Source organism: Parasteatoda tepidariorum, chromosome 7 (assembly GCF_043381705.1).
Source record: "Parasteatoda tepidariorum isolate YZ-2023 chromosome 7, CAS_Ptep_4.0, whole genome shotgun sequence".
In the NCBI taxonomy this organism is placed as follows: Eukaryota; Metazoa; Arthropoda; class Arachnida; order Araneae; family Theridiidae; genus Parasteatoda; species Parasteatoda tepidariorum.
In genome coordinates this window covers 89495245-89503434 of record NC_092210.1, presented here as the reverse complement: position 1 = coordinate 89503434, position 8190 = coordinate 89495245, and the positions used below count along the sequence as shown (strand labels likewise).

The following is an 8190-nucleotide window of genomic DNA, read 5'->3' as shown; positions in this document are numbered from 1 at the left end:
TAAGCAAACTTAAATTTTTTTCCAGAGAACGCTTTGTGACCAGGTAATCTAATACGTTGTTAGATGACTTCCTATTGTTTGGCAGTAAGCTATTGTTACCAATCAATCTAAAGAAAAACTTTCGAAATCTTATTTTCAATCAATATATATGAAATGTTCCTTCACTGGGTCATTGGTTGGTTTACCCTATATATCGTAAGCTAAACGCTTTACGTTTTTCTTTCTTTGTAATTTCAGAATAGTTGTTAAATTATGAAATCGTTAATTTGCATTCTTTTTACGATTTTTTTTTGTTTAAAGAAAAAAAATAATTGCTGCAATATTATGCATAATTTTTGCATCCAAGAACTGAAAAAACAATTGAGAAGATAATTTATTAATTGGCGTTTTGATTCAGAAATTGCCAGAAGGCCGAAAATCAAATTTTTAAATCTTGGCAAAGTTACTCCTATTTAAAATGTTTATGACTCCTCTCTATAAGGACATAAGTTAAACTATTTTGCCTAACATATAAAATTATGATATACGATTGCGAGTTGCGATTGATACGATCATCATACGATTGCGAGTTGCGATTGATACGATTATCATACAATTGCGAGTTAGGTCCACATAAGGCTAAATCTAGTAATCACCTTTCGTAATTAATACGAGTCTAAACATCCTGTGCGCATTTGCGTTACATAAAAAAATTGCATAGGGTAAAGCCGTCAATTTTTCAATGTTTTTTTAAAATTTAATTTTTGGATCTCGCTGACAAGTCTCTGGAGAAGCCATTACAAAAAATAATTTGATAATAAATTGTTTCATTTGAGAAATTGTGAAAGGGTCAAAATTTTTTAAAAAGTCCATCATAGCTGTTCCTATTTGAAGTATCGACCTTATTAAAACGACATACATTAAAAGGTTTTTAGTGTAGCACTTAAAGCTGTTTTAAAAATTTTTCTATAAGTAGGTCGTTTACAATTTGTAAGAAATGCTACGCGTGGCTAATGGAAAGAAATACTGCCAAATTTTTTTTTCTCAAATTGCTTTAATGAACTATAAATATTTTATTAACATATAAATCAAGCCTGGTTAACACACATCCGTAACTAAACATTCTGGGCATAAATTTATTAATGATCAATATGAATTTCTGAAACGGTTGTAGGTGTATAAGAGTAATGATGGTAAAGAAAGAATCATGCTTCATTCGTTAGTTCTGGCGAATTCTCTTTTTTCAATACAAAAGTTTTTTCTTCCAATGCATGCACGTTTGTAGGCATTAAACATAAATCAGGATCTACTGGACATTTGATCCAAAGTTTAGTCACTGGACTGAGGCATTTTGAATCATGTTCTATAACATTCTCATCGGAATCTAAAATGTAAAAAAAAGAATTACACTAAATTAAGAGCTATAGAATTTTGTTTCTTTAAAATAATATGAAACTGAAATGCCCTCAACCAGCACCCGGTTCAGATACGCTCCTTGATAGTTTAACGTAGTTTAAAAGCTAGTGATTTTTCGCTAACGTTAAAAATTGCTTGTTACTCCTTTAGGGAAAATGAAAAAAAAAACTTAGTTTTTTTTATTTATTCACAAAAAAGTAGTGTGTGGTAATTTTTAGCTTTTATTTCAGAAAAGTAGCGTCTTAAACAAAGCCTTTACAGTTATTTTAATGTACAGCGCGAAACAAACGAAACTACCCTGCAATATCTCTTGACATATTGATTGGATCTTCGAGTTCTAAGGCTCAATATTAATGGCTTGAGAAGGTGATCCCAAATATGCTTAGTGCAGATGATACACTGCTCAAAATAATTAAAGGATATTGTAAGTCTTGCATAAAATAACGGTATAATATTTCTTTTGCATAAAATGGACGAAGAGTCACAAATTCAAATTCTTCTTATTTTCAAACTTCGCGATATGCAAATTTTGAGTTTGACGTCAAAGACAACGCTTTAGCAGCAGCGAATTTGATTTGGCTTTCAATTTAATATAAGACAAAAGGGGAAAAAAGAATAATCGACATTCAGTAAGTGCGTTGTTTGGATTAGTGTGATGCCTCAACAGAGTCATTTAACTGTATCAGAAACTTTGAGTGCTTGCGAGGCCTCTGTGTCGTCGCCACCCCTCACCTTTTTGGGGATCTTCTCAAAAATAAAACACAAAAACAAGACCACTTGGAATGTCCCCCCAAAGCACCAGTGCTCTCTGGCCCAAAGTTTTAATAGACAGGAACAAACTATTCTTGCCCGATTTCGAAGTGGTCACCTTAAATCAGAGGTCGCCAAAGTGGTCTATATAGACCCCCAGGGGTCTATTTAACATAAGCGGGGGTCGATCTGAGTCAGGGGGTCGATCCGAACCGGAAGGGTCGATTGGTCGAGGGATTATCAGTATTTTTCAGATATGTGGCAATTAGAAATAAAAGAAGACTTGGAAATATATACAGGTAATCTTCAAAAATTGAGCGACGATTTTAAACTGCGTTTTGTTGATTTGGAAAACATTGACATCCCTGATTGGATTATTGTGCCATTTTCTGCTCAAATTGAAAACGTGGACATCAACCTGCAAGATGAGCTTGCTGAACTATTATGGGGATTTGAGGCAAAGACGCTTTTTAAATATTTAACAATAAGCAAATTTCGGACAAATATAAATATAATGCAAAAATATGTAAAACTTTACGAAATACCTCAGCCATTTTATGCTAGCATTTCCAAGTTCCTATATGGTTGAAGCCGGTTTCAGTCACGTTAATTCAATCTTAACTAAGAACAGAAATAAATTAAATGTGGGGATTTAAGATTAAAATTGACCAATTTTGAACCCAATATAACGAATCTTGCAAGAAAAAAACACCAGGCACACCCATGTCATTGATTAAGAAGCAATAAATCCGTAGTTACTTTACTTATTATTTCTACTTACTTATAATTACTTATTATTTCATAAATATTAAGGTATTTATATTTCAACATTAATATATTTTTCATAAAACTATTGTTACACTATGTACTATTACTTTAATAAATGTTCAAAATCATAAAATAAATGTACAAACACAGTATCTAATAGAGTTTTATTTTAATTAACAGAAAATTACTTTTATGGGGGTCGATGGAGATTTCGAAAAATTATGTAGGGGTCGATGATCAAAAAAGTTTGGCAACCCCTGCCTTAAATCAATAAAATTTACGGAAGGATCCAAGAACTTTGAAATTTGTAACAACTGTTCTTCAGAGCAGGCTTCGCCTCACCCCATCCTCGCGTGCCTGGGGCTCACCAAGCAGGCTTTAGCAGATGATCCATTGACGGTGTTGGATTTTTTGAGGGTGTATAACGTCATGGACCTGGTCTACTGCTGGCCAATGGGAGCGTGCAACAACAACAACAGAAGCTCGGAGAGTTTTTGGGCGGTTCGGCGAAGCACAAGCTGAAATAGCAGAAACCATTGGAGTTTCAAAAAGTGTAATTTCAAGGATCTGGAACCGTTTTTTTGGAAACTGGAAATGCAGGCCGAGGATCGGGGAAAGGGCGTAGATGTGCAACAGCGCCCAATAAAGACCGTTATTTAACGATAACGACTTGGAGACACCGAAATATAAATGCCACTCTTCTTCAACAACACCTTCGCTGGCTACTGGCACCACATTTCGGACACAAACTGTCCGAAACCACCTTCAAGCTGTAGGTCTGAATGCTCATCGACCAATGGTGTGTGTCACGTTAACATCAAGTCACCGTCACGTCCGCATGAAGACGGCAACAGAGCATGTGAACTGGAGTAGAAATGAATGGAGCAATATTCTTTTCTCTGACAAGTCCCGTTTTTCCCTTCATCCTGATAATAGGCGTATTTTCATCTGGAAGGAACATGGCGTCTGCGTTCGTACACGAAAGTGTAAGATTAGGTGGTGGGACAGTGATGGTTTATGCTGACATCTCCATTGATGGGCTCACCGATCTCCATATCATTCGAAATGGAGCTCTAACCGGTCGTCGATATAGGGATGAGATCATGAGACCTATTACATGCTACAGCAATTAGGGATGACTTCATGTCAATGGACGACAATTGCAGGCCACATCGTGCTAACTTGGTGAATGATTTCATTTCGGAGGAAGAAATCATACGAGTGAATTGGTCAGCGTGTTCTCCAGACATGAACCCAATTGAGCATGTTCAGGACATTCTAGGCAGACGAGTTGCTAGACGCCTACCACTGACACAAACTTGCCAAAAACTGGAAAGAGCTCTTCTGGAGGAGTGAGACAGAATACCCCAGCCCCTTTTATTGGTTTTTCTCAAATGCGCAAATTGTGTTTTTTTTTTCTTTTGTTCCCAAATGCTCAATAAAACGCATTTTGTCTGTCAAACAAATTTCATTTTTATATCATAAAGCCTACTACGTCTGTCGATAATGTATCAATCATCGAAGCAATTTTCGAGAAGCGAGATCAGTCCCCAACCTCGATATCCTTTAATTATTTTGAGCAGTGCATTTTAAGTTACGGAAACAAACACAAAAACATAGTTTCTGTAAATAAACATTACCTTTTTTTCGACTGATTCTGACTTCTAACCTTTGAAATATAAAGGGTAGGTGTAATCTGGGAATAATAGTTTGGTCAGAACAGCGGTATAAAGTTTTAACCCCCAAATGTTAATTTTACTTTTCGCACATTTCGACATATGGAGAGAATTTTTTTTATTGGCATATTTGAGGTCACTCCTGCAAACCATTAAAATGGAGTGCAAGAACGTGAAGATCCGATTCGATCAAAAGTTATTCAAGGTTTTTCTGTTTTTCTTTTTTATGGGGAGGGGGAGAACTGTACATTAGATCGTCAGCACTGAAATGTTTATTATTAACGACTGAAATTTAGTCATTTTATTTTAAAAAAAAGTCACATAGAAATAATTTAAACCATTATTTCCTTTGATGTTAATGAATTCAAAACAAATTGATCACTTTCGAATGAAGGAAGAGTCACATGACCTCCTAAATTCTAAGTCTTAGTAGATGGTCGAAATTAAGGTCATTCTTAATTTGTGTAACTGTCTTTTGAAAGGATGAAATAAATTTGTCAATCATACTTCTATTCTCTGAAAATTATGTTTATACTTTTTGTGAAGCATCGGAGCGCCTTATGCAGTTTATTTTTTAGTTAAAACATTTGGTTTTCGCAATTATCTTAACGTATGTTATTTAGCAAAAGTAGCAGCTCCAAATCAGCACATTATTTTCTATGTATTTTTCACCTCTAAAGTATTATTTTAAAGGGTCTTTCGCGCATATATGATAATAAAAATAAAAGTTTGTACGTGTGTGCGTGCGTATCTCTCTTATAACTCCAGAACAATTTATCCTAAAATTTGGACAGTGGGTAAAAAAGACAATTTTAGTCGCAATCCTAAAAGATCATTCAAAAATTTTAATTCGCTCTTTAAGCAGAGATATTTATAAAATTAAATTTTCTCATTGGTTTAGAGCTATCGCCGATCTAAATGAAACAGGAGACGACTTTAAAGATAATGTCTGTGATGTTTGCTTGTTGATAGCTTCCATTAATTGAAAAAGGAATTTATCGCTCATTCTTAGATGCGTAATAAATTTTCTTCATTATGTCATATAAACTCAATGATCAACGTGAGCGCGGGAACGTGGGTGGACTACGTCAGCAAATTAGTATTTCTTTAGTAATATTAAACCACGTATTTATTTTTTAAAAACATAATTATGCTTTCAAAATGTATTTCTATAACACTAAATAATTTAAAATCAACCATATTTGAAATTTAAAAAAAACATGTTGCGAAAAGCAATCGTTTAGAAGGAAGGTAAAAAATCGCCTCTTACCTACCTAGTAAGCATGATGTCACAAAGGTTATAAAAGATGCACAAAAACATCCAATAATAGGAAACCAGGGAAACGAAATTTTGAATAGCACAAATGTATCACTGAAAAATAGGGTTTTTATTATGAGTAAAGGTAGTATAGTTTATAAACAAAACTCTGAATTTTAAATATATTTACAAAATTTTTAATCCTATAACATTGATTCATTAGTAATTTAATAAATTCCTTTTACTGACTATTGTCAAGCATGTATTGGTAAAATTGTGTGAATTTACTACAATTAGTTAAACTGAGGAGTAAGGAAAATGTGGAATTTTTTAATATAATTTAAAAAACTTTATTTTTAAAAAAAGTTTTCGATTTTTTGAAAATATATGTTTTGAACATGAGCAAAATAAGAATTGCTTGTATTGTTTTACTTGGATCAATTCTTGTTATATCAAGCCTTGTGATATAATCTCAACGTTTCATCTACAATTGCAGTAAGAAACTGCAATTCTATATGAAATGAAGTTCTTTGAGAAAATTCCTACATTTATTTCTAAAATTTTATATATTTATAATATTTCTTTAAGGCACATTAAAATAGAATGCAGTCTAAAATTTAAAAATAAGAAAAAAGTTTAATTCTACCCTATCGAACCTTACTTTATTGAATTTTTCGATGAAGTAAGTTTAAAAAAAGTAAAGTGTACATTTCCTTTATTAAATCTGCAAAAAAACTTTCAAATACGTATCTAACAGTTCTATAAAGAGCACTGTCCATAACAATTATAAATTAACATACTTGAGATCATTAGCATGAGATGCTGATGTGAACTCTGATGTAAAATTGTTTTTTACTTCACAGCAATCTGTCACATTTGAAATCCCTTCGAAAGAGGAGCAGTTGTTAGCTTTCAGCTCTAATGGAGGCTCAATGTAGCCGCTTATTAAGGATCCGAAACCAATAAAACAGGTTATGGGTAAGCTCAGCAATGTTCCAATTATTACACTCTGAAATAAAAGTAGAGTATGAGTTATGAGAAAAAGTTAAATAATATTAAGGTAAAGAGGAATGAATAATTTAACTGAGATTTCATATAATATTTTACTTAAACACTTCGTTAAAAGCTATACAAAATTCTTTAACGAAGATACACTAAAGGTTTTCTGTGAAGACGTCAATAAAAAAAAATTATTTTTATTTGAACAAGTACTTTTGTAACAAAAAAGAAAAATGCACAGACTTCAAATATTTTGGGAATAAGAGATAATGTTAGTTAATGTTCAAGAAAACCAAGTTTTAGCTAATTATCTCAAATTATTGTCAAATTTTATTCTAAATAAAGTGAGCCATCGTAAAGTTGGTGCAAAATTACTATTAAAATTTCATCTTACAAAGAAAGGACACCAAATAAAACATAAAATCGTCCAAACGAAAAATTTAACTTTTTTGTACAATTGGGTATAATATGAAAAAAACACAACTACTTCGATTTAGTAGGAACAACATATGACGCAATGCTAAACGAATGGAATTTAGTTGTTGTTTATTTAGTTATTGTTATTAGTAGTTGTTGTTATTTTTTTTAGTTGTTGTTGTTTATTTAGTTGTATTTAGTTTCAATAACTTTTCTTTATAATGCAATAAAATCTGGCGAGCAGCTATTTAAACGATCGAACACTTCGTTTGTTTATTTGTGGCTTGAAGTTAGGCTCGCAGAAAATGCCGTTCATGGGTTAAATTTAGTAGGAACAACACAACCTGTGACGTAGGCTATATTATACCCAATTTAGGTAATATGTTATTTTCCTTATTTTGAGAAAACTTGAGTGCTTAAATTATTCTTCAAAAAACAATTTATCTTGCTTTAAAAAAAAGAAGAAAAAAGAGAAAGTTAAACTTCGTAGCCTGCGACGTTAATTGTAGAAGAATCAGCAGTCGTAGAAAGATCACTAGTTCTATTCAACGACTCTTTTTCCGCTCGCTTCCGTGCTCTGTAATCACGGTAATATTGTGCATTTTTCCCTCGTGGAACTCTTGAGCCAGTGAAAGTGCTTGTGGTTGCCTCATCGTCTCGCCATGGAAAATGTATTTGTATTAATATGTGAATGCGCCATAATGTAATTTCAAAAGAGAAACAATCAATTGATATTCACAAGAGACATACCTTGACATAACCTTAAATCCATCGCATTGTCCGTGGGATTGTTTTCACTCATTTTTTACAATTGTTATCCGCTAACTTTGAAAATAAAAAATACTACCCTATTAAATTATATGTGTATCAAATCAAACTAAAAGAATATTTATAGAATATTCATATTGTTTCTTTTTTTATTATTCT

At 32.7% G+C, this 8190-nt stretch overlaps 1 long non-coding RNA gene across 1 annotated transcript; it reads right to left on the bottom strand.

Annotated features, from left to right (window-relative positions):
* Window positions 1-1013: 1013 nt before the first annotated feature.
* On the bottom strand, window positions 1014-6876 carry LOC107457195 (uncharacterized). Its single transcript, XR_011637142.1, has 3 exons — window positions 6648-6876; window positions 5864-5961; window positions 1014-1363 (listed from the first exon to the last, which is right to left on the bottom strand). It is a non-coding gene; the product is annotated as an uncharacterized lncRNA (long non-coding RNA).
* Window positions 6877-8190: the final 1314 nt, after the last annotated feature.